This window comes from Alligator mississippiensis, chromosome 1, assembly GCF_030867095.1.
Source record: "Alligator mississippiensis isolate rAllMis1 chromosome 1, rAllMis1, whole genome shotgun sequence".
In the NCBI taxonomy this organism is placed as follows: Eukaryota; Metazoa; Chordata; order Crocodylia; family Alligatoridae; genus Alligator; species Alligator mississippiensis.
In genome coordinates this window covers 92,638,027-92,663,451 of record NC_081824.1, presented here as the reverse complement: position 1 = coordinate 92,663,451, position 25,425 = coordinate 92,638,027, and the positions used below count along the sequence as shown (strand labels likewise).

The following is a 25,425-nucleotide window of genomic DNA, read 5'->3' as shown; positions in this document are numbered from 1 at the left end:
AGTAGTTGATACTCTTCTCTTCTACGTCATCACTGAACCAATTATTCTGGCCTGACACTTACTGACATAGTACTAATAGAGGAAGCGTCATCAGATAGCATGTACAACTGAGATCCTGACACATGTGGTCATTAAAAGATCACAGGACAGTTTTTCATAGCAAAGGTTTTAACCCTGAAATCTCTAGTCAAATTCCAGTTAGAATAAATATAATGCCCCTTATATTTTGAAAGACATTCCTCCTATAGTTTCAGATGGATGTCATGATTCATTTCTTCTCCTGGAAACAAGGCAAGTGACAATGGTTCTTTATGTGTCCTGAAAATGTTGGTCTAGAAAATTATTTGGAATACAGTACTGTACATCATAATGAAATATAAGATCTCTTTGTAAAAGAGGAAACTCTAAGTTTGACCAACAGCTTTCATCATTTTTAAAAATTAATTTTAGATGCCTTGCAATTGAAAAATAAATTTAAAAACAGAGTCAAGAGCAATGTTTTTTGAGTCTTAGGGACTGTTGTCTATCATTTTTAAAACAATCTGTAAATGGAAAGTCATGCCATGCTACACCATCCAAAGCAATATAAAGTGCATGGATAAGAGTGACTGAAGTCAAATTAAAATCTAGCTAGAGTACCTTTAGCAGAAGTGACTAAGAGACATAGTAAAAGAATCAAAGTGAAATAAAGAGAAACTGGTATGTTAGACTAGTTATGTATTTTCATAGATTCATAGATGCTAGGGTTGGAAGGGACCTCAATGGATCATCAAGTCTGACCCCCTGCCAGTGGCAGAAAAAAGTGCTGGGGTCATGTGACCCCAGCCAGGTGCTTGTCCAGTCTCTTCTTGAAGACCCCCAAGGTAGGGGAGAGCACCACCACCCTTGGAAGCCTGTTCCAGATTCTGGCAACCCTAATTATGAAGAAGTTCTTTCTGATGTCCAACCTAAATCTACTCTCTATCAGCTTGTGGCCATTGTGGTTATTCCAAGGGGTGCTCTGGTAAACAGCATCTCCTATTCCCTGCTGCCCCCCTCCCCCTCCCACCAGTGAATTCGTATACTGCCACAAGATCCTACCTCAGCCTTCTCTTGTGGAGGCTGAAAGGGTCCAAGTCCCTCAGCCTTTCCTCATAAGGCCTTCTCTGCAGGTGTCTAACCATACAGGTGGCCCTCCTCTGGACCCTCTCAAGGTTGTCCACATCCTTCTTGAATTGCGGCACCCAGAATTGGATGCAGTACTCTAGCTGCAGCTTGACCAGTGCCAAAAGAGGGGGAGCATCACCTCCCTGGACCTGTTCATGATGCACCTACTAATGCATGACAAAGTGCGGTTAGCTCTGCTAATTACTTCATCACATTGACAACTCATATTCATCTTGGAGTTGAAAACAACTCCAAGATCTCTTTCTGCCGCTGTGCTGATGAGAAGGTCATCCCCCAGCCTATAGGTGTGCTGGTGATTCCCTCTCCCTAGGTGCAGCACCTTGCACTTGGCCTTGTTGAACTGAATCCTATTACTCTCTGCCCACTTCCTAACCTGTCCAGGTTCGCCTGGATTTGATTTCTTCCCACTCGTGTGTTTGCTTCGCCCCATAGTTTGGTGTCATGCTCATAACTGAATGCAGGATATGAAGCCTCCAAATGTTCTAAAATAGGAATGAATTAACCAGAAGTTAAGTTAAGTCTTCAGGATTCTGAAAAGGACAGCAAGAGGAAGGCATACTTTTTTCAATGAGCTTTCCCTTGGGCTACCATCTCAATAAATTTTGGTATTTTGCTCAGTTTTGATTAAAGACTGCCCTTACTTTGACATCTTCTATAGTGAATGGGTTGTTGACACTTAGAGTAATAAGACAACTCAAAGCACACAAAAATGACTATAATTTCAGTCATGTTTCAAATGTTGAGAAATTTTTGTATTAAGCTTTCCACTAATATATAATATAGGCCTATGCAGATAAGTTATTTAGCACAGCTTTATAAATAGTCATTAGAATAAAAACAATGGGTATCTGGACACATCTGGGGAGGCTGTTCTGACATGCTGTAATTACAATGAATTGGAGCAGATTTGATGAATCGAGTCTGCTGAAGTGTGCTAATTAGTGCACTCCAGCCAGCCTCCTCGTCTCATGTATCAGCATCCCCATGCTCCAAAATGGTGTGTGTGGGGGGGGGGGGGGCACTTTAATTAAAGCTCATTTAACAAGCTTTGGTTAAAGCACCCCCACCACCATTTTGAAACAGGGGGATGCTGATACACAAGATGCTGCGGGCACTGTAATTAGAGTGGCGCTCAGAGCCACCCAGGACATGCGTAAAAATACACAGTGGGGCATCCTGGAACAATTCAGCAGTTGACTATTCTTAAACTGATCTGACCCCAGCTGACTTCCTGCCCCTTGGGCAGGGGGCTGGATCCAATGATCTTACAAGGTCCCTTCCAGCCCTCATAATCTATGAAATCTATGATATCTATGAAATTTATGGATTGAATGGGCTTTACATTTTCACCTATACTACTTTGATTCCTTTATATTTTTACAAATGTCAATACTTAATTAAAAAGAAAAGGTGAAAAGCCAAATAATCTCTATTTGTTAAATGTAGCATGAGTCATTTCTTAAAATAAAGTGAAAATAAAACAACATAGTTACATCTATGCAACAAGTTAGCAAAAAGCAAATTATACAGTTGGCGAGATGGAAGTCATAGCTAACAGATGAATATAGGATTACATCTACTCTCTGTCGGGACCCAGGGCAGCTGGCCAGCAGCTCTCCCTGACTCCCACCCAGGCAGATAAGGGTCCAGGGCCTTAGAAGGCCGTCAGGCGGGTATTTGTGACGCTTGGAGTGGAATTAATTAGGCGGACGCTGATTGGTTGTAAAGCAAGATTATTTATTCACGCTGTTAAGGTGGTGAATAGCAGAGGTCAGAGATATTTGGTTAGTTATAGCTTAAGGTTTGTAGGTCATAGGTCAGTCTGTATAAGAGTTTGTCGGTCGGGCAGATAAATGGAGAAAAAAGTCAGGCCGGCAGGTTGTTGATTTACGTCTGATTAGGTTGAGACGGGGGAGACTGACAAGCGATCAATTTGTCAGTTATTCTCACGCATACGTTTAGAGGTTTTTTAGGTGTGTGCGCGGAGGTCTCCCCTTTCTTCACGGAAGTGAAGACGGGTTTTATTTGTGTAATAGCCAATTGCTTTTTGCCACGTCATAAATTTAATTAGAATTGTCAATTATTTAGCGGTCTTCGCTAGGGTGTTATCATAGGGTTATTTTTTGGTTTTTTTGACCAATTATAATGATTTATGTACAGCACAGAAGGCTAAGTTTTATCTCTGTTAGTGGCGCAGCAATACATTTTTTTTTACATGCGCAGCAAAAAAGCGGTTATTATCATTATTGTTAACCCTTAGTTAACCTAGTGTAGAAAAAAACTGTTTTGAATGGTTTTATTTGTTTGTGACATGGGCACTACTTAATTTGGTTGTGACACTCTCCCGCTGCCTTTTTAACCTAATTCTATTTGTTCAGTCATTCTTTTTACAGTTTTACAATGCAAGCAGTCAAGAACTGGCTCAAAAAGTAGACTTGTTACAGAAACCTTCGCAGATGTTCAGAAAAAGTACCTTTTTTATAAAGACTTTGCCAGCCTCCAGTAAAGGAACATGAAGCTTTCAATAAAGGAGATTGCCAGTACACCATTGTTCCCAAAAGATGTATTTTTCATAAAGTGCCATTGTTGTGCCTTGCTCTGTACACAGATGCAAAAGACCTGCCTTTCAAAGGGCCTGCATTTTGAACAGCTATAGGCAATGATAAGGGAAGGTGTAAAATGACTGATCAATTGTACTAGACATAGCCTCTACTTTAAATATTAAATCATAATAGATCATCTAGATTTAAAAAATATAGAACAATATGAGGAAGCATGAAAATTAGATGTGAAAAACTAGCTGAAACAAGCATGATTTTTTTCCAAGGGATTTTAGAGGACGTTAGAGTTATTTGGTATAGTAGAGGAAAGAGACTGTTCCAGTCACAAGGAGCAATATGAAACAGTTATTGAAATCAGAGATGTCTGAGGGTGGCAGCTGAACAGGGAGGTTCTTCAAATCAGGAAAAAAAGCAAACTACAAATGACCTCAACAATACATACCAACACTTTTAGAATTTTGAAAGTGGTTTTGTAATAAAATACAAATGTATTACTTTGGGGGCAAGGGGAATGTGACTTAAAAGCTGAACTTGTTCAAAGATTGTCTGTAAAGATCTAACCTATTGGTTATAGGCATTCAAAAAGCCTGAGGAGGAATCAATCTAAATTATGTGATTTTCTGTAAGCACCATAAATTAGACCTGTAGCAAACAGAACATACATTTGACCTTCAGTGTGGGGGAGGTGGGGACGGAAAATCTTAGGCCAGGTTCCACCATTTTTAAACCAGTCTATGTGTGCTGAACTTCTGTTCTGTTATGGAGATAGATTGGTTTCCAATAATTTATACCAGTAAAAGTGTAGGGTGCCTGTACATGAGTGCGGAGACTGCTCCAACACACTGTAACTACAGTGCATCAGAGCAGACTTGATTAACTGAGGCTGCTGAAGCATGGTAATTATCACGCTCCAGCAGCCTCCTGCATCTCGTGTATCAGCATTCCTGCACTTAAAAATGGCAACAGGGGAGCGAGCAAGTCAAATAAGCTTTAGTTCAAGGACCCCACCACCATTTTTAAGCACAGGGAGGCTGATACACAAGATGCTGTAGTGCTTTAATTAGAGCTGCTCCAAGAGCAGCTTCCCCCTCCCCCCCACACCCCTGGAGGATATGTAAAAGTGCCTGTATGTCTATACCTGGCTCTGAAGTCTTTGCTTGTCTTTTTCTGATCCTGTAAAGCTAACCAGAAAAAAGGAATTAGTATAAAAACTGGGTCCCAAAAATCAAGTAATTAAAGACTGGCAGATAAGTGGTGAGAAATAAAATGGAAGATTAACTATGTATTACTCTTTGCATAGGAATAGTGTCTAAAGCCTCCAGGGTCCTATTGTGATAGGTGTTATTTAAAAATAGTTAGAAGAGGGGAATATATCCAATGAACAGGGGAAGAACAGAAAATAAAGACAAAAGTACTAATGAAACGTTTATAATCAGCATCAGAAACAGCAGTTTCAGCAGACCTGCTGCCTAACTAAATAACTAGGCAGCACTAGGAGATACCAGTAGGAAGTGATAGGAAGTTTCAGCACTGGGTAATAGTAGGGATGACCATTAAAGCCAGGTTGTAGCTGGTGAACTGGCTGAATGCTTAAGGGAATCAATTGCTATCCAATCCAGTGGGTAAACAGATACACCAAAATGAGTGTTCTCTCACACATTAGCTGTGGAACAGGGTGGGCCCCCAGGCCATGGCCTGACCAACTTTTAGCACGTTAATTTAGCTAGCTTTGCAGTTAAAAAAATAGCTATACAGTTTTAACCGAAATGACAATTGCACATTTGTGGGTTATATAAATGAACATGTTAAAAGTTGGTCAGGCCATGGTCCAGGTAGCCCACCCCATTCCACAGCCTATACTCTCACAAGCAAACACAACAAGCATTAAGGCAATGATCATCCAACATCAACTTCACTGGGCCAGCCGTATCATTCACATGTCTAACTCCAGACTCTTCGAAACAGGTGTAATTCTCTCAGCTCAGTCAAGGTGTATGCTCAAGAAGAGAGAAGAGAAAGTGCTTCAAGGATGTCCTGAAGGCCAACTTGAAAAAAAAATGAAACTTCAATATCAACTTGTGGGACACATTGTCCAGGACTGCCCTGAATGGAGAAGGAGTCTACTGCAAGGATCTCAGTACTTTGAACCCTTACAAGGACAACAGGACATGGAAAAATGTGTGGCAGAAACAATATCTCACAAACTGAATCAAGAACCCAGAGCCACCCACCCAGCACAGAAACAGATAGGCCTTGTCAGCCATCTTTGGACCCACAGATAAGACAATTATCCTCAACTGCAAGGGATGCCAATGATGATGATGATGATTTCTTACTACAATGCAATGGTGCTCAACCTCCAGCCCTTAGGCCAGATCTGGCCTGCAGAGCCATATCATCCAGCCCATGGGTCTCCCCACTGTGGGGGAGCAGTAGCAGTGTTAATTTCCACTCCCCTGCTGCTAAATTTCTGGACCTATGGGGAGCACCACAGATTGGATAACATGGTCCCATGTGCTAGATCAGGCTGGCATGCAGGGTTGGGCCAGCATGCTCAATTGCACCTATGTGTCAAACCTGGGATGAATTCAGTCTGGATCCAACCCTACCTGTGGGACCCAGCTCATGGACCAGGCCTATTTTACCCATCCAGCCCATGGGGCAGGAGAGGTTGAGCACCACTGCTATAATATTTTACATCAAGTTTACGATTCAATAGTGGTCAAAACATAATGCCATAACTAGTAATCTCTTAAAACATTAAGCATGTTGGTGATCTCATTCTATTACTCAGAGTGGCTGCCAGCAGTCTTTGAAAATTCAAAATACTAATATCACTGGAGCTAGAATTAAATGACTTAGGTTAGGAAGAATATCAGTGTGGGTAATTAATTATTTTAACAAATTAGCATGGCCTAAAAAAATAAGAACAGAAGATTTCATTTGTTAAGCAGGGGAATAAGGGCTTGTGAATGAACGAAACACAACAAAACTCCTAAAAAAATCAGAACTAAAGAAAAAAATTCAGTATGCACAGAAAGCTATGCATCAGCATTTCATAAAATATATTTTAAAACATAAAATGAGAGAAATTTACTTTGCTGATGAAGGTCATAAGTATAATACCATCTGTAAACAATTGTTTGATTAAGTACTTGGAAAAAATGCTTCCCTGACTCTCCCAGGCAACTGCATTGTACCTGAAAGCATGTGATTTGATTTTTCTTATTACAGTTTGCTTGCTTGCTACAAATGTTACAATTAGTAACAAATCATCCAGCCCTTTTTTAAACCTAGTTACTACATTTGATTTCATGACCATCCGAGGCACTGAATTCTGCAAGCTGTCTACAGACAATGTAATTTATCTTTTCTTTATTAGCGTTTAATTTAATGTAGTGGCCTGCTGGTTCTTATATTTAACATTCAATTTCAATTTTAAAGTCATATAAAACAATATTCGTATGGTTAAGGGCTTGCAGGCCAAGCCCTATGAGGAGAGACTAGGGCACCTGGACCTCTTCAGCCTCCGCAAGAGAAGGTTGAGAGGCGACCTTGTGGCTGCCTATAAGTTCATCATGGGGGCACAGAAGGGAATTGGTGAGGCTTTACTCACCAAGGCGCCCCTGGGGGTTGCAAGAAATAATGGCCATAAGCTAGCCATATGCTAGCAGAGAGCAGATTTAGACTAGACATTAGGAAGAACTTCTTCACAGTTAAGAGTGACCAAGGTCTGGAATGGGCTCCCAAGGGAGGTGGTGCTCTCCCCTACCCTGGGGGTCTTCAAGAGGAGGTTAGATAAGCATCTAACTGGGATCATCTAAACCCAGCACTCTTTCCTGCCTATGCAGGGGGTCGGACTCGATGATCTGTTGAGGTCCCTTCCGACCCTAACATCTATGAATCTATGAATCTATGAATATTATGGGACAGGGTTAAAAAGGAGAGGCTGGACAGTTTTCCTTCTGCCCTTGAAATAATTTATGTCTACAACTTTTCTCCTTCCAGAATAAAGTTGTTTTTTTTTCCTCAGTCTCTTCTTACATGTATGTTTTATTACACTTTACATTTGATGAACCCATCACAGCCCATCTCCAGATTTTACAAAAGTAAGGCAATGAAGAAATGGGGCCAACACTCCGTAGGCCTGGCTCGCTGTTAACTATTAGTATTCAAAGATTAAAATCATGACTACACTAAAGCCTAGGGACTTTTTGTCATCGATTTCTATGAGGCCAGGATCTCACCACAAGTGTTTGTCCTCAGAGGTGTCTATAAGATAGAGGCCCAACAAAGTATAGGAGAAGTATGATTTTTTCTTTGACTGACTAGTATTAACATGCACTCTTTGTGTTTACTTCCTTGTGCTAACATGTTGCCCCATAACTTTTCACTCTACACTATTTAAACCCATCTAGATTCTTACAATCCTACATGGTTCTTATACAGTGAAAAGAGAAACTATCTATTTTACAGTATATGGAGTTCTTCAAGATATATTGTCCATGCTCCCATTCCACTGTAAATATGCACATTTCATGCACTCAAGCTTGGAAACTTTTTTTGCCAGCAGTACCTGCATGGCAGACACGCTTCCTGCAGCTCTTCATGATTCACACTGAAGGCATAAAGGACTGTGTGCGCCTACTGCACCTCAACCTCCTTTCAGATGTAGAGCCCCAGAGATGATAGACTTCGAGGAAGAAAGTGTGGAAGGCACATGTACACACTGTGCATGTACACAACTCAGCTTGAAGAGCTTGAGGTAGTGTACAGGGAGTAATTTCTCTTTTGCAACTGTTCACATGTACAGTTCCACTGTAGGTAACTCAAATAAGTGGCTAGACCAGTCAGAGGTGGGATCTTGGGGTTTCAAGAAAAGACAGCATCTGATTTGGAGCTTCCAGAAATTGTATATTATTTAATGAATGTGTCACTAGAGCTTCCAGGTATCTACAACAGATATGTTTTTAAGTGATGCTTCAGATGCTGCTTGAGAAAATCTGGCTGCCATGGCCATGGGTGGACCTAAGATTTAGAAAAGGGGGGCGGAGATGGTTTGGTGAATCATCACATAAACACAATCCATATTTTTATCAAGTTAAAAAGGAACTAGAAGCTTTAGTAACGAGATAGTGGCTTAGGGTTATATTAATCAGTTTAAGATAAGAGGAAAACCAAATAAAGGTACTGGAATGTGTACGGATTTACTATATCATATATTATGTAAAAAAACCTCACAACCAACTAGGCAAAAAACATCGAAACATGTTGCTTCATTAGCCTTGCAGTCATTAGAAAATGGACATTCCTTTTTCAGATTCATAAAATAAAAAAATAGCCTTCTGGAGCATCGGGACTGTGCATCCAATGTGTCACTAAAAGTTATTTCCACACCCGAGTTAATGTTTTTAGCTAGAGTTTAAAACAGTCTGCAGAGCTGTGATACATTATCAAGAGCAGCTAACAGAGCAGAAATGCAGAAGAAAACTAGTTTGATTAGCTGAACATCAAGCCCATTTAAAAGGAGAGAGGGTCATTAATAGTTGTAGAATGAAGAGTTTAGAAGGAATCTGGTAGATTATAATGAGCCATGAAGTCAGTTGACTCTATTACTAGTGCCTCAATAGAAATGCTCCTGCCACTGTCAGGCAGTTGGTTTTAAATTTTGGGTGAACCATGAATCAAAGGCAGGAAGAGTTGCAAGTGCACCAGTGCACCCTCCCTGGATCTGCCCCTGGGCATGTCTGGCATCAGGCCAAGCCAGTTTGATAAGGTCCATTATACCATCCTATTTATAAGCAAAACTATTTCCCTCCTTGATGCCAAATGAAGAAGATCTATTTTTTGTGGGCATCCCCACATGTCACCTATGTCCTTTCCATAGACTTACCTGCAGGGAGCTGCAAGAACAGCAGGGTGTGGGTGGCCTGCAGGCAGGAGTAGAGCACTGTGCCACAGCAGGCAATGCCACATAAGAAGGCACACTCAAAAAGCTCACCGGTCTTCTGCACTGACAGCACCATGCAGTGTGCTGCTTGCCCCTGCAGCTCATGCCATGCCTGGCTCAGCCAACAGAAGCCCAGAATGAAGAGCATCTGGCCTGGGCCCCTTGCCTGGAAGCAGCCAGCTCCTGTGTGCTACTCTCCCACCTCCTCGTTCCAAAAGTGCAGATCCCCTGAACCTTCTTGCAGCACCCCAGGATCCATGGACCTCAGTTGAGAACTGCTGGACTAGATGACCTGAGGTCCCTTCTAACCCTAATTTTCTATGATTTCATGATTATTTTCTTTAAACTTTTGCCAGTGATATTATCAAAAGGGTTTTTTTTTCCTGATTCATAGATTGTTAGGGGCTGGAAGCGACCTTGTAGATCATCAGCTCCAGTCCCCCTGCACTAGGCCGGAAAAGACAACTGGGGTCAAGTGACTGCCCAGTCTCCTCTTGAAGATTTCCAGGATAGGTGACTGTTCTGGTTTTTTTTATAATTCAGGGTAGATATTTATTTTACAGCAAGAAATAAGCACCTGACCATAACAAACTGTTTTAACAACTTTCCAGAGGTACTAACACTTGAAAGAACCATAACTCCAATTGTCATTGGGGCAAGTTAAATCCATATATGTAGGTCAAGGAATTCCAAGGATTATAGGGACAGTGCATCCCAGCTTCATGAGTCAGGGCAGGAGACCAGTTAATTAAGCCCCAGCTCTCCTTGCTTACCTGATTTAGCCAGGCTGGCAGCAGCTTACCTACTTTCAGCTGGCTTCAGTTGCCTGCATGGGTGTGACTACATGCTTATAAGCAGCAGCTCTTTTAGTGCCCAAGGGGCTACACAATAGGATAGATATCTCTTTATCTAGCCTTTGGATCCTGGTTCCCTACATGCTGATTCCTTGTTTCAGGCTCAAGCCTGGACCTCTTTACTTCAGACTTGCTGGCTACTATCACCCCCCTCCCCCCACTTGCTCCAGTCCAGACCCCTATCTTCTGAGGCTGCTTCTGGTTTTGTGGTTAGTTTGGTCCTGCCGGTCCCCAGTCCCTTACAGCTATGCCTGCCTGCTCCACACTCCTTAGGTCAGTGGTCTCCAACCTTTTTAAGCAGGAGATGACCTCTTGCATTTAAAAGTAACCCAAGATCTACCACGCGCTTCTGCCACCCCATTCCCCCCTGTCCCCCTCCCCCACATCCAGCTGTTAAGGCTGTGGGGTGGGATGGGTTGGGGAGGGAAGGGGGAGGTGCAGATCGAGGCAGAGAGAGAAAAAATTATTTGGGGTTGCACCTCCCCAGCAGGTAAGTCCCCCTCAGCTGGGGTCCCACTCAACTTACCCCTGCTCCTGCCTCTGCAGCACTGTCCCTGACTACAGGGGCCACAATCTAGCCCCCATCCCTTCCCTCCCCCACAGACTGACTTGCTGGGCTGGGGCACGTGCATGCATGCACATGGGCACTCAGCTCCCCACCCCAGCCTTGGATTGACTGCAAGAGGCTCTGAGATCTACTGGTGGATCAAGATCCACTGGTTGGTGACCGTTGCCCCAGCTAGTGACTCTAGTCTAGAACCAGGCTTCCTGCTCCTGGCCTCCCTGGCTCATGGCTTTACCGTGGTAACTTCTCATGTCTTGGTTCCTTACAGACCTCAGCCTCCTGATCTTGCATGCTCCTGATCCCCTGGGTTATGGACCCCTAGGATCAAGCTGACCACCCATGTCCTGGTCATCCCCTGACACCCTGCTCTAGAACAAAAAATACTAGATTTTGATAAAACTTATGAACCAAATGAATTATCAAAATGTGGAACCTGGATAGTGAAGACCATGCTAAAAAATAAGGATACTGATGAAAGATTCATATTTACAACTACTTTCATAAAGACTGATATGGCTATAATGTGGAAAATTACTAGAACGACTGTTTAGCAGATGTACACAGACTTAGTTATAAACATAATACATAAGGAAGGTTGACAATTCTAATCTTGGAAGAGAGATTAGACAAGTCAAAACAGATACACAATATTTTTACTGCACTTGAAAGAATGCTAGAGCTGGGGAAGATAGTTGCTTGCAAAACCTACATTGAGTAAAGAAATCACATCTTTAGTGATTAAAAGCAGTGAAAAATATTACAAATGGAACAAATATCTGCTGATAGTACCTGAGAGCATAACTGAAAAAGAAAAAGTACAGCTATCAGAGAGGAGTGATTTGGGAACCTATACATCAAAAGAAAAAAATGGATATATTTTAGACTACAAGAAGGAGCCTAAACAGGTTATTTAAGGTTTTGAATAGATAATTCCTGAAAAATCAAGATCAAAAGAAACAAGCAAAAACACCCAACCCCCTGATTTAAACATGTTGATAATGTAATAACATTAAAAGCATTGCAATGTTCAATCACCGTATTTATTAGAATTTGTTCAATCAGGAAATTCAAGGGAGAAGAATTTAAGGAAGATAAGGTACAAAGGGCTTTGTCAGGGAATTTGAAGTTGCCACAATATGTACAAAATATCACAGCCTTGGTTTCAGCATCGCCACTGATTATCACAAAATGTGCCTTAGTACTGCAAAAAAAATTGCAGTTGCAAAAAAACCTGTCTAGTTCCCATACAGGTGTAGTATTGGAGCACAAAATTCTCAAGAACCTGCATGAAAATGACTTTCTCTTATTAAAGAAAGCCACATCTACCAAGGATGTGTAGTACAACTTTCCGGGAAAGAGGATTTAGTTGTTCTTAATTAAAATTGTCAGAAAATACACCAAGATGCAAACACATGCCCCAAGATAAAGCAAACTGTGAGACAAAGTAATACAAATCCTCCAAGGCCAAGCTATTTCAACAAGCAAAACCATTAAAAAAAACACAAGGCACAAGACTGGATTGCTTTCTCTATACCTTAGATTTCACAGAGGTAGCTTTCATTTTCATAAACTATGATTATATTTGGACTCAGTATGGGAGGTGTTAAAGAGTCTCATGGAAGGGTGCTGAGCAGATCTAGTCCCTGCTGAAGGAGATGGGAACTGTGGCATTCATAAACTTATAGTATCAGGCTGTTCAGCAGAAACTGCATGTCTTATTGCACATGAACAGACTTGTCATCAGTATATTTATCAACTGCATTGTTTTCAAAAGCATTTTGCATTTGGAAGTTTGAGAGAGCCCAGATCACCTGTCCTTTTTTCCTGGTAATATACACACCCCTTTAGATTATAAAACAGTAGGAAACCTTTGTTCATTTTATTGACACTTGCAAATTAAATGTGCTTGCTTAAAACTTGTGAGGGTGACAAGTCAAGTCACAACAACCTACATCATTATTATTAATCATCTTTTGTATTATGATACAATCAAAATTGGAGCTCTGCTACAGCTAGACACTACATATGGGAGATATTCCTGTCCTGAAAAGCATGTGATAGGAATGGGCAAGCCAGATGAAGGGAGAAATGAAGTATTGTTACCTGCACTCATTTGTACAGATGACAGAGGAGGTTGCCTCCCATGGATTAAGCTGCTGAAACCAGCCACAAATGCATTGATCCCAAGATTGTGACTTAGTAGATAGGCACATTGAACTTTTACTGAGAGTAATGCAGAGGCTGACAAATCTTAACAAGTCCACTCTACCATTCTCACTGCAGCTATTACATTAATTGAAACCAAAAAACCCAACACACCAGTGTCTTGATCTTCCACTCTTCAAATGCAATATTGATTTTCAAGCAGTTCACGTTACATTTGCATTCCAGTTTCTTATTCAAACTGCGTCTGCACTGGAAAGTCACACAAGATACTACACAGTAGTTACTGTGTCAACAGGGATAGACAACAAATAATTATGTTGGTCTAATAATCCGTTGCATGGCTAATTCAAAGCAAATTAGGAAAAAAGAATATCCATAACAGCTTGCTGGAATCTATCTACAAGCAGTGGTGAAGGGTGAACAAGGCCTCTACTTCTGAGATCGAGGGGGTTATTCAAAATATGAAAAACAATAGGGTTTTCTAAAATGTATACCAAATAATGGATCTTCTGTTTTAATGGATCAATCTATTTTGTTTAAACCCTAGGAAATTACACACTAAAAACTGTTTAAAACATTTTTAGGCTTCAGTCAAGCACACAGAAGTCAGGAAATGTGTAAATTGAAGTCTTCTGTTCAACTTTAACCAGCCCTCTTCTGCATGTAAAGTATGGTATAGTCTCCAATTACAATATCCTGTATTATTTTCCATGTAGGATTCCTCCTTATTCAGTGAAGAGTGCAAAGTGCTCACTTAATGAGCAGCTACTCAGTATTTTGTTTTCTCATCACACACTGTGTTGCTCCATACCTGTTCTGCACATTTTATTCAAACCCTACTTTGAAAATAATTATTAATTTCCTCATGGGCTTTTCTAGGTGCTAATCATTATAGTGCTTCACAAACATTAATTTATTTTCACAAGTCTTATGTAAGCTGAATGGGTGGTGGTAACCCTATTTTTACAGATGGGAAGATGACATGAAGAGATTAAGATAAAATTCCCATTTGTTTTGGATGCCCAGTTTAAGATGACTGGGATATGATGTTTTAGAGGCCCCTTCTCTTGAGTCAGGCACCCAGGAAATGAACAGTGAATAATTAGTGAACGCCAGTGAAAAGCTTGGTGTCAGTCAGCAGGGACCAACCACTTTGGGAGGTGTGCCACAAGGTAAGGACTGTCCCCTCCTTTATTGCCAATCTGAACCCCTCCTCCTGCCACATATGGGGCTTTGCTTTCTGCTTCTTTCTGCTCCCTCCCCAATCTGCCACATGCCACTTACAGAGGCTGCCCATGCTACTTGTGGCATGGTGTAAGCAGTTTGCCCAGCATGGATAGACACTCTGCCATAAGCAGGAATAGAAGACTGCAGGTCTTTACCAGAAGTCTCATTTCTTCTGCAATCCTGTGCCTCATTTAATACATACTTTTCAGCTTCTGTAACAAAGAAATTGCAGACATCACACAGTGCAAATGATTAATTCCCCAGACCAAATCAACGTGATAAACTCAATGATATGCATATACTGTTGAAAAACACAGTACACAGTTATGCAATTAAAGACTGTATCATAATGCATATGCACAAGGAGGCTGAAAGTTGCATTTATAATCTTAATTCTTTTATTTCCTAATCCCTGAGTGCTCAACTTTGCAACCTGAACAGTTTCTTTTTTGTGTGTAATATCACTTCTGTGTTTTCTCCTTTTTTGGATTGTGTGCGAGTGTATATGAAGTGAATTCAACGGTAGTCCTAGTCACCACTTCAGAGTAAAGGATTCTCAGTCTGTTTATCAATAGATCTTGCTAGATCAGTGCAGCAAAAAAAGCAACCAATTATAATTTCAAAATAACAGAATTTATATGCAGAACTATAAATATACATTAGTTTATCAATATATTTTAATTTAAAAAGTATTCTTTATATTTTTGTGCAAATACAGAACAAGAAGCAAGTCTGAAGTTGCAGCAAGGGAAGTTTAGATATTAGGAAGAATTTTCTCACTAGGAGGGGAGTAAAATACTGGAAAAGGTTACCCAGAGAGGTTGTGGAAGCTCCACCCTTGGAGGTTTTCAAGACCCAGCTAGATAAAGCCTTGGCTAGGATAATCTAGTTGAGGACCTAGATGACCTCCTGAGATCTCTTCCAATCCTAACTTTCTATGATTCTATGATTCTATGAAATGCCAAATTCTGAAAACAAATTGAGAAATACCAAATTCAAAAACCAGAATTTCTTTAGTTGGCAAGCAGTCTCAATGGACAGTGAAGGTTAGCTGTTGCTCAATAAGAAAAGAATAAGTACAAGGTGTGCTGAAAAGAAGCAGAGGGGGATGTTATAACTAATAAGAGTTTGTGTCCAAGGCAAGCTGCTCCTGAAGAGGTTAACACTGCTGAAATGTATGTCAACTGGCAGTCTGAAAGCCAGAATTGGAAATGAAAAAAGGAGAGAAGGTTAAATCTCTGGCTTCTGGTTGTACCAGCACCTTCCCCCACAGCAGTTGCTTCCCTAGGAAGTAAGGCTCTGGCCAGAGCTAACCCATGGCTGTTCCATGAGCTACCACAGGGGCAGGTACAGAATATGTGTCCAGTGGAGGGGGGATGAACAGGAGACACCCCCCCAACCTCTATTCTGTCACCCCCACTTAAACAGCACCAGGGGTTCATGCCCCCTTTGCCCACCTGTAGTTACTCTACTGGTAGAGGGGATGGTCTTCTGCTTCTTTCAATGCATTGGATGGTCTGTGTTCACTGAATGGGGCCAATATTTCTTTTGCTCCTGCGCATTCAGTGTGCTTCCCTTGCATCAAATATCCACACCATGCACAGAGCACAGCCTGCATTTCATTGTAGTATCATAGTTCTTGACAAACAAGAACATGAATTAATTTTTGTAACCACCCTGGGGTGATGATACCTGAAATGAGGTGAAGTGAAATAGTATTATTTGTCCCTATTTTGGAGAAGTGAGACAAGGAGATTACTGCCAAAATTGTCAAGGGTTAATTAATTTTGAGTGCCCAGTTTGATTTTTCAGAATATCCCAGCACTGTGGGGATGGAGAAGCATACATTTGTAGTGTGCTCAAAAGTGGATTGGGAGTGCTGCAGGGGATCCAGCACTAGATGTTGAACTGTAACTGCACCGACAACCCTGTACCTGGAGCCCGTTCAAAAGGGAAGGTGGGGCTGCTGTTCCAGACGGGCAGCTGCTGTTATATTCTAACAGTTATGTGTGTACAAGCTGGGAGTGTCACAAATGTACCAAAACTGTTCCAGTTTAAACAGCAGGGTTAAAGTTAGAACTGTTTCCCACTTGTCCGTGTGATACAAATGTAGCAAAACCACTTCAATTTTAACCATATTTCATCTAAAGGACGAAGTTAGGGTGATTTAGCTCACATGTATCATAACAGGTTTGTGCAGATATGAGAGTTACAGGCATAACAACAGTTCCCTCTCTCTTTTTGAAGCCTACAAATGTGTATTTGTCCATATACTTTTCTGTCGGTTCAGAAGACAGCTTCCATTACTTTAGCTGTACTTATGAATACTCTAAACTTCTGGATACCATACCAACTGCCTTAAGCCAGGTAGTAGTAGGATTGGATCACTGATTCTCAGTCTTTTTAGATTCAAAGACTCCTTGTTTTTTCTATCTAGTTTAGCCTGTGTCTGATTCTTTCCCAGACCTAAGGATGATTGCTTTATGTCCTAAAGCTTGTCTACCATATTTTCCAACTATACAGTTTGTCCAGTAAAAGACATCACAAAAAAAAACCCGCTGCCTCAAACAGGTACCCAGAAAAAGAAAGACCAATGTCTACCTGTAAACATCAAAACAAAAGAGAGATGGAAGATTGTGAATAGCATAAATTAATTTACTGTATTTTATTTTCTGACATTAAGATCAAGTTTACTGTCTATACCTGTTTTCAAGGGAAACAACTTGTGAGCTGCAATTTGGTACTTATACACTGAAGAAATGCGGTAATTGTTCTGTAAATATTGAAGCAGCGCTAACTCCCCTCTGCAAAATTGTCATTGACTTCAAAGACACCTGATCAGGTTATTACCGGAAATTACTAGTAGCACTATTTGTTAACAGTAAAATTTAAATAGCATACATAAATTGCAATTTTTAATGAAAAAACATGACTGCAGGGTAGCATGCTCTCCTTCACAAAGGTGTTTTAAGACATGCTGCAGATCCCAATACTGTAGCACAAATGCGGCATAGAGTGTTCCGTATATGGACACTGTGTCCATGTCACTCCCTACCTCTGAAAAGGTTACTGCAAGTTATCAAAGCACAGGAGTTCTCCTTGCTCTCTTACAGGAGGGTACATTTACACTTAATTGAATTGCCATACTATATGCAAGGCAGCAAGTCTTGTTCTAGCTTGCCATGTCTTATCTTAGTATCTTTCTAGAAACACATATATAAAAAGCATACCCACCTCCTAAACTAACAAACCTGCTTCCTAAACTAACATTATATTGCAGTATTTTTGACAAAAGCCTAAGTGAAAGTTTAGAAGTATATGATTCTTGTAATCTCAAGACAGTTTATCAGAATCTTTTTATCTTTCCTTCTTAAAGCAAAATCAAAATAACATACTGTTATTCCTCAAGCACCATGCTTATATTTATGGCCCGATTCTGGATAGCTCATAATGCATTTACCTTTTTCTTATCCACACAGGCAGTTTTGGAAAGTGTATATAACTAGTAGCATCTTTGGACATTAGACCTGCCTGGTAAATAATGTTCATGAGTAGTTCTACTGATTTCAGCTGGACAATTTACAAGTCTGTAATTACACACATATTAAAGAACTCAGGTAACTGGAGCTATATTTTATTTTTTGTTTAATGCAGGGGTTTTCTACCTTTTTTAGTTTAAGTACCCCTGGCGGCTGGATGCTGAGTGGGGAGGCAGGAATGGCATGAGGGTAGGCAGGGACAGAGCACTGCCGGCCACCTCCCAGGAGCAGGGCTGGGGCAGGGGAAGCTCACTGGGCTGGGGTGAGGGCAGGGAAGCTCACCAGGCTTGTGTGTGGTGGCAGTGGCTGCCACATGCGAGCTTCCCCGCCTCGTAGACGATTGCATAACAGCTCAAAATAAAGCCTTAATCTTGTACATTGTGTGTGTGGAGGTCTGTATGTGTGGGGGGTATGGGGAGCGCTGCCTGAGTGCTAGGTCTTCGGAGCCAGCTGGGGACGGTGCAGGGGGCATGTCAGCAAAGCTCACCCAGGCGGTACAGTCTGCCCCTCATCCAGCCCACAACTGTCCCTTTGGCACTCCACACGGGGCTAAGCACTGCCCACTCCCATCTGGGGCAACCAATGCCAAGCTCCTGAATGCACCTGCCTTGCGCACTTTGACAGCATTGCCCTGGCCCTGGTCCTAGCCCCAGCCAGTGCACACAGCTTTCTGGCAGGGCTGCTGCCACTGCTACTGCAGCCACCTGGGTACTGGTTGGCTCCCCCCACCTCCAGCAGATTTTCCTACTCCTCATCCTGCCCTTGCTGTGCCGCTCTGGGCAGCAGGTAGCACAGGATACCACATGCCCATCCAGGTGGACAGGAAGTTGCAGCCAGGTGGCTCCTGCCCCAGTGCACCAGGCTCCACCTCCAGTTCTCAGCAGTCTACCACCCACTTGGCCACCCAGTGCAATGAGCAGTCACTGCAGGTGGCCTAGTGGATGGAAGACAGCCCTGTGAGGATGTTATGTGCCCTGGCCAAGGTGGGTGCAGGTGGAAGTGTGGCATAGGCTGCCCTGTGTGGGAGCAGGTGGGGCTCAGCCCCATGCAGAGCGCCGCAGGGGCAGCCATGGGCCAGACACAATCTGACTTAATTGGTGGGCCAGATCCAGCCCCTGGGCCATATTTTGCCCAACTCTGGTCTACACTGTTTCTGGTTCAGAGCACAGCCCATTCAGAGCAACACAGCATGACTGAAGGACTGCACTGGGGATACCGAGTTTATCGTATAGACCAGTGATTGTCAACCAAGACGCCACAACACCTTGAGGTGCCCTGAAATCCCTTCAAGGGTGCTGTGGTGTGCCACGCAGTATTAACACTGTTAGGTGCAAACACAATTCACAAGATAAACCCAGAAATTTCAAACAGGAATCCATTCTCTCAAAAACATTCAAACTTGCTGTGGGCTTTCTTAGTTCATTGAGGGGTGATCTGAGTTTACCTAGGAGGGGTACCCAGAGTTTAACAATGGGTGCCCCAAGTCGTTAAAGGTTGAGAGCCACTGATGTAGACAAAGACTTTGAAGAAATTCTGCTTGCTGAGAAAAAAACCAAATTGTATATTCTTGAGCTGTTCTTGTCAAGGGTAAGGTTTATTGCAATAGTCTAACTGTTCTTGCATTTGCATTACATATAAAAAAAACACACTTCAAGTTTTCTTCACTCATTTTTATACCACTACTACACCCTAATTAATGTATCTTTGTCTCCATGCCAAACCACTGTGGGATATCTTTTTCACATAGATAGTTCTGTCTGGACAAATTTAGCACCTAGATATAGGCTAACTAGATCAAACAACTTGGTAAGATGGAATTAAGATGGATAAGGGAGGAGAAATAATCAGGAGTCACCCAGGCTGCTGCCCTACAGCTGTTAAGATAGCATAAGCCTCGATTTTTATTAAAATTATCAGTATTTCTCAAAATGATGGGAGTTAAAGTAGTCTATGCTCTAGTTTGACAGATATCCTGTCCTTTTGGACAAGACCCTAGCTACTGTGATCAATGTGTTTGCCAGTTCAAACATGGACTATTGTAACTCTTCATACCTAGGTCAGTCAGTCAGGGTGGTATCTATTCAGCCTGCAGCATACCTGACACAGTAGTGTCACACATCCATTTTTGCAATTACAGTCTCTTTTTCAGTGATAACAAATTTTTGTTGTGTAGAGGGTAGATAAAATATTTCATCTGGCCTTTCTGACTTAATCTTACATGCTCACATGTAAAGAATAAGGTGAAGACCATATTGAGGCATGATGTTCTGCAGTTGTAGCCTCAAGTTCAAAGGCTTTATAAAAAAGCATTTTGCCCAACTTGTCAACTACTCCACAGGGCAATCTTGTAGTCAGAAAAAAAATGATTAATAGTTAAAAATCACCAATCCCTCAAATCTCTGTCCATTCTTGTGAGTCTACACAATCATAAAATGTTCTACAACTACTCTTCACCTACTTATTTTTTACACCCCTTTTAGGCGTGTCCTGACAAGTGTGCATGTGCAGGGGCATGCATTTCCTGTGGGACAAACAGCAGCAACACATATTTGTGCCACTATTTGTCCCCAGGCACGCCCCTGCACGCGTACTCTGGCATGTGGCAAAGTGACACAGGTGGGGTAGGGGAGGCTGGGTCCAGCACCTGTGCTGGCCACTTGGAGCCTGGCCAGGAGCCAGAGCATGGCTTTGGGCCAGCCAGGCTCCCCTTCTGGTGGTGCAGACTGCTGGCATGTATGCCATGCACTTTTTTCAGATGCAGTTTTTTTGACCTCTGGATCTCCCAGCAAAAAAAAAACTCTGCCGTGCTGAAAATTAGCAGAGTGGCAAACAGGTGCATGTGCACTGTGTGCACTTTGCAGCGCCTTAAACTGCTTTGAGTAGCCACAAACTGCACGTGTATGCTTGTTGAGACATGCACTTTGTAGCCATCAAATTAATTGAACAAAAATCAGACCCTTGAACAAAATATATTTAGAATTAGCAGTGTATCCTGAGTCCTATATGGCATGCCATATTCTTTTGAGGAAAAATAAGTGACAACAATTTGCTGCTCCACTTCTTTCTTTTAAATGAGGATGGTGCAAAACAAGGTTTTACAGAAGTATTTTGATCCTCCTAAGGAGGCTAATTTCATTCATGCACTAATGCTGACATAAGCATATATATTTCTATTAATAGATGCTATTGTTTACAAACTATTTTTACTAGCAGCTCTACCAATATTATGGGGCCATTCCTTCTTTCATTGATAACACTGGAAGAAGAACTGGCTCCAGGGACAGAAAACAAAAAGCTGCATGTTATGCAGTATTTATAAACTTATTATTTTTGAAGCCTAGCAATTAATGAATTTTGTACATATTTTCTTATAACAAAGTCCCATATTTATGCAAGCAAAATTCCTAATGCTGTCAGGTGTACAACTGAGAACCAACTCATAATACTTCTACATTTTACCCTCAGCTACTTACTTCCTTAGGACTTAGTGCTGGCACTCAGGAATGTATTTTCTGAACATAACCCACGTTAATACATTGGCAAAGTACCTGAAGTATCTGAAATACATTGTTGGGTCATTAGTCCTTCTTCCCCCATAGTTACTGAAAGCTATGCTTGAGGTGCCTTTTTTCCCCAGGGGAAGATACGTATTATTGTATCTGCCCTTATTAAAAACATCACATTGAGCTTGGCTGTTAAATAGGAAATATATCATCATTTTCTATTTCAGTCTTTCTAAAAGAAGTTTTAATAGTATTTATCCTACATTTATTTGAACATACATATTTGGACAAATGTATATGAGATAAATCTTGAATGTTAGGATACAAGGTTGTTCTCTGTACACATTTATATATCAAATTCAAACTTCATCAGTCAAAAATTTAAATGGGTATGACTGACTAGTCTGATTTATGTACACATGTTATATGATATGTACCAAAACATCTCAGTGAACATATACACGTTTTCCAATTTGCGTCATATATACCTAAACGAGGAACAGTTTACATTGTGTACTTTCAGAGCCAGGTAGTAATAACACACATCATTTCCAAATGCTGAGGTCTTTCTGTTCAATGAGATCTAGGTCTGAAATGTATTATCTGGACTGAATAATGTACACACACCCTAACCTTGCCATAAGCACCCACTAATTGAATACAAAAGTGGTCATTCCATGCTGCATTAGTAGGCTGTAAATGGCCCCTAGGGAAAACATCTCATCACAGAGGAAGCATTAGAAAGAGGAAGGAAGCATGGCAGGCTTTTTTATTTTATTTTGGAATGTTTAATCTTATGTGTGTATAGTAGTTGGTCCTGCAGGCACGCTACAGCGCAGCACTTCCCTTCGTGCCAGGCTTCTTGCATGCTGGCCACAATAGCCAGCCTGTGGTCTCCCCACACCCCAGCTGCTGCCTGCGTTCTACAATCTTTGGTTCTTCACACCTTGGTTGCTGTTGGTGCCACAGCTTCCAGCACTCTGGGCACTGTGGCCTCTAGCACTCTAGGCACTTGGGATGGTGCGGACACTGCAGGTGCTGGGAGGTAGGAGTCCATTGTCTGGAGATGTACATCAGTCTACAGCTGAAATGCTCCATTTTAAAAAATTTCAAACCCTGTTACACTTGGAAACATTTCAGTTAATCTATCTGCACTCACAGAAGTACTCTATGACTACCCTTCCAAAGCATTGCCAAGGCTGATAGGACCCTGAGAGTACATCAGCCAGGCCAATGGTTAAAGGGACCCTGAGACTCAAAGCCAGGGGTCAGCAACCTATGGCCCACAGGCTGGATCGGGCCAGATCCATACCAGAGCCAGGAGGCTTTTCCAATGCCAGGGAAGTTACAGCAGCAGCCAGGTCCTAGTGCTGGTCTGATTTGGACCTGAGCTGGGTCATTCCAACTTACTGACCAAAAATACTGCCATCTGCCCTATGTTATGCTAGGCACTGAAGATACAGGGAAAGACTTTCTTTCCTCCTTTCTGTCTTTCTGTGCTGAGCCCATTAGTGGAGAAAAAGATAATGTGGACCAAGTCAGCTACTATAGTAGTCTGGCAGCTACTAAAAATACCTCAACTGTATTTTATGAACTTGTTTTACTCCAGGAATTCTCCTTCTGCCCCAGGCATAGGATGACTACTACTTACACCTGTTAATACTGTCACTGATGCATGCATAAGGCATGCTGACCAAACATGCAGCTAACCACTTATTTCCAAAGAAAAAGAGCTTAACTTTTTACATCCCTGATTTCAGTGCTATAACCCAGATCCAAGGAAAACTGATGCCCAGGTAAATGCAAATGCTGTGCAATCAGTGCTCTGCTCCCCCTGCCAAACAGTCTTGGGTTCAGTAACCAGTTCCAGTAAAGTCCTTCACCAGTAATGTCACTGAAATTGTGTTTAGATAATTTCCTGGGGAAAACTCATCTATTCCTAAATCACCTTAGTCACACTGATCTCCTAAGTATTTGTGTATGTTTCATGATCACACACGATCAGCTCCAGCAGTGATTCTTAACCTTTTTAGCTCGAGGCACCCCTAGATAGAGGAACCCCATGTACAGAATTGAGGCAGTCCTCATTAAACCCAACACAGCCCTCAAAAAATAGCCAGCCCTTCATTTCCATTCAGTTTTTGGCTAAAGAAAAATTACAGAGCTGTTCTGTTGTGAAGACCTTGGCAAGCCCACAGCAGGGCACAATGGTTTTGACACTACAGTTTCCTCTTGAAAATCTCTAAGTTTATCTTGTGCATCACACCTGTGCATCTAAGAGCACTGCCACTGCATGCCACCTCATGAGGCACCCCAGGGTGCTGCCATAACCCTGCTTGAGAATTACTAGGTTTCAGATGGGGACAAGATAGGGTTAGCTTTAAGAACATAAGAACTGCTATTTACTGGGTCCGACCCTAAATCCTTCTTGCCCCATGCCCTGTGTCATACAGGACTGAGGGGATGCTTTCCTGTCCCTTGTCCATTCTTGTCTCTGGGCAGAATATCACTGGGCAGTGTCCACTGTCTCCTGGGATTTGTTTGAGGGCCAGTGGGTGCTGTTGCATGCGCTCTACTTGGTGTCCCCCCTTGGCACATTAGTTATTAATCTTTGACCATTACTCCCGTCCCTGTTCTTTTATCATTTGCCCCAAGCAATCAGTTGCCACTTTCTCAGTAACCTCTGTCTCTGAGGGGGGCTCATAGTTTCCCGTGGTGAGCTTTTAGCCCACGAATCCCAAAGTGACAAAAAGGCCTGTATCACACAGGCCCAAGGGTCTACTTTCCTGTCCCTTGTGCATTCACATCTCCAGGCAGAGTTTCACTGGGCAGTGTCCACTGGCTCTTCACACTCATTTGAGGGCCAGTGGGCACTGTTCACTGTGCTCTACTCAGTTTCCCCCCTTGGTGCACTTATTTTGAACCTGTGATCCTCACTTCCATCCCTGTTTGTCTTTTAGTTGTCTCGAGCAATCAGTGATATGCCCTTAAGGCCTCCTCCCCCCTCCCCCTGCCCCCATCACCAAGGGAGGCTTAGAGCTCTACTTGGTGAGCTTGGGCCCACGTCACAGAATGGCGTATTAAAAGGTCTACATCACAGAACGTTTCCTGCCCCTCTCCACTCACATCTCCAGACAGAGTTTCACTGGGTAGTGTGCACTGGCTTTTTGGACTCATTCAAGGGCTGGTGGGCACTGTCCAGTGTGCTCTGCCTGGTGCCCCCTCTTAGTGCACTCACTTTGAACCTTTTACCTTCACTCCTGTTCCTGTTTTCTTCGTTATTTTCCCCCAGTAATTACTTAATGTGTACTTTGTAGCCCCCAATATTAAAAGGGGCTTATAGCTTTACTTGGTAGGCAATAGCCCATGTTCTCTATACACATCAAACAGGACCATGTCACACAACACCATGGGGCTGTTTTCCTGTTCTGGTCCACTCGCATCTCCAGGCAGAGTTCCACCAGGCAGTGTCCTCTGGCTCCTTGGACTCATTCAAGGGCTGGCGGGCACTGTCCAGCATGCTGTGTTCAGTGCCCCCGTCCTCTGGGGCACCCGTTATCAACCACTGACCCTCACTCCCATCCCTGTTTTGTCTCCCAGGTGTCCCAAGCAACCACTGCTGCCCCTTTTATGCCCCCCTCTTTTGAAGTGGGGCTGATCGCTCTGCTTGGTGGGCACGGGCCCACGTCCCAGAGCGTGGCCTGGTTACGCAGCAGCACAGAGAGGAGGCTCAAAGGGGGAGCTAACTGGGTCTGACATAGGGTTTGCCTGCTTCCAAAAGTGTGTGTGCACGAGTGCGCTGTCTGCTTCCAAGTATGTGTGTCTGTGTGCTGTCTGCTTCCAAGCGTGTGTGTGTGTGTGTGGGGGGGGGGGGGCCGTCTGCTTCCGCGTAT

General features: G+C 42.4%; 1 protein-coding gene across 1 annotated transcript in view; it reads right to left on the bottom strand.

Moving 5' to 3' along the window:
- Positions 1-25,425, bottom strand: part of CRYBG1 (crystallin beta-gamma domain containing 1) — a 146,454-nt gene that overhangs the window by 120,586 nt on the left and 443 nt on the right. The gene's annotated exons all lie outside the window — the stretch shown is intronic.